The sequence below is a fragment of the Cherax quadricarinatus genome, chromosome 14 (genome assembly GCF_038502225.1).
Source record: "Cherax quadricarinatus isolate ZL_2023a chromosome 14, ASM3850222v1, whole genome shotgun sequence".
Lineage (NCBI taxonomy): Eukaryota > Metazoa > Arthropoda > Malacostraca > Decapoda > Parastacidae > Cherax > Cherax quadricarinatus.
Genome location: NC_091305.1, coordinates 20,780,152 through 20,782,544, shown reverse-complemented (window position 1 = coordinate 20,782,544; position 2,393 = coordinate 20,780,152).

Here is a 2,393-nt window from a genome sequence, read left to right as displayed (position 1 = left end):
CCAGTGATTATAGCACACACCTCCCTCCTGGATCCCATTCCAGCATTCCACTACTATTTGTGAAGAGAAAGCTTTCAATATGCTTGACACCAATTTTTACTTTATGTACTGTGGCATCATGTTCTTGTTGAGTGTACTAAGTAATCATCTTTTCTTCCTATTTTCTTTCATGATCTTGTATGTGGTTATATCTATTTTTATATGATCCAATGAGGAAATTTATCATATTTTCAGTCTTTCTTCATAACTCCTTTCTTAGTTCAGTGAGCCATTTTTGTACTATGTCTTAGGATATTTTTTTGTCTTCATTTTTTTTTTGTGAAGACACCACACAGCTACTCTACCATATTCCATTTTGACTTCACATATATACAGTGGGCAGCTTTAAGAATTTTACTTATTGCATCTGTGAATCAGAAAACCTTTTTGAAACATGCCAGTGTGGTATACAAATTTCTTACTGCACAGCATACTGCTTTTGTGTATTTTTTGCCTATACAGTAATTATTTATAGATCCTTCTCTGTCTGATGCTTCCAATATTTTATCCCATTATATTCATTTTATTTTTAATACATCAGCCATTCCCCACCAAAGCAAGGTGGGAAACATGTTACTCAGTAATTTCATTATCTATATACAGTGGACCCCTGGTTCCCGATGCTATCGGTATCCGATAAATCCGGTAGCCGATGCATTTGATCGAAAAAAATTTGCCTCGCTTCCCGATACATAACCCGGTATGCGATACGATTCGTACGAGACGTGTCCAGTGTTTACAAGCCAGCCAGTGTGCGCGCATCTAAGGATACATTCGGTACATTCTATATTATCCATATTATCACTGTTTTTGGTGCTTGTTTCTGCAAAATAAGTCACCATGGGCCCCAAGAAAGCTTCTAGTGCCAACCCTTCGAGACCAAGGGTGCTAATGACTATTGAAATGAAGAAAGAGATAATTGCAAAGTATGAAAGTGGAGTGTGTGTATTGGAGCTGGTCAGGTTGTATAGTAAACCCCAATCAACCATCCCTACTATAGTGAGCAGGAAAACAGCAATCAAGGAAGCTGTTCTTGCAAAAGGTGCAACTGTGATTATGAAACAGCGACCACAAGTGTTAGAAAATGTTGAGAGACTGTTATTGGTGTGGATAAATGAAAAACAGATAGGAGGAGATAGCATCTCTGAAGTGATCATTTGTGAAATGTCTAGGCAGTTGCATGACGATTTGGTAAAGAAATTGCCTGCAACTAGTGGTGATGTGAGTGAATTTAAGGCCAGCAAAGGTTGGTTTGAAAGATTTAAGAATCGTAGTGGCATACATAGTGTGATTAGGCATGGTGAGGCTGCCAGTTCAGACCACAAAGCAGCTGAAAAATATGTGCATGAATTCAAGGAGTACATAGAGGCTGAAGGATTGAAACCTGAACAAGTGTTCAATTGTGACAAAACAGGCCTGTTTTGGAAGAAATTGCCAAGCAGGACCTACATTACTCAGGAGGAAAAGCTACCTCAAGTCCTAATGGGGGGGGGATTCCCCTTCTAAACAATAGGTTCAACACACTCCCCTCCTCCCATCCCATCAATCATCACCAGATCTTCATTAAAGGTAAGTGTCAATTATTCTATTGTTATTATTCTATTGTTATTGTAATTATTCTATTGCATTAAACTTAATATTTAATGTGGTAAAAGTTTTTTTTTCATACTTTTGGGTGTCTTGCACGGATTAATTTGATTTCCATTATTTCTTATGGGGAAAATTGATTCGCTTTCCGATAATTTTGGTTTACGATGAGCTCTCAGGAACGGATTAATATCGCAAACCGGGGGTCCACTGTACTAGCTTCTCGTTTGTATCCAGGGGTGGCACCAGAATTTCTATACTAGGGGTCCTTATCTGGATGGGAGGCTAGGTGACTTGTTTGGAAGCAGAGTTATTATTAATACTGTTTTTATGTTGGGACTCAGGGGAGCTGAGGGATTTTTTTGAGGGGGGGCTACCCTTGGTGCTGCTCCTTTTGTGCCCTTCATCCATCTTTTTTATTTTTTTTTTAAGAATTTACAGTAATACTTAATGCTTCATAAAATTTCTACTTCTTTCACAAGTATTTATAAACAATGGTTAATTCCTTTTGGCAGATTACTTATAAAAGGTATGAAACATCATTAAGGCAAGTACTGAACCTTATATGTAAAATTTTTTGATTGTCCACTAGCTTACCTCTAAGCAACAAAATCTTAAAAAAATTACAGAATAAATAAATAACTGATGTGGCTCTGCACTTTCTTTTAAAGTTGAAGGTGAAACTCATTTGATCCTACTGCCTTATATTTATTCAATATCCACTACGGTGTAACAACATTAATCTGAACCATTCAGAGCATAAGATG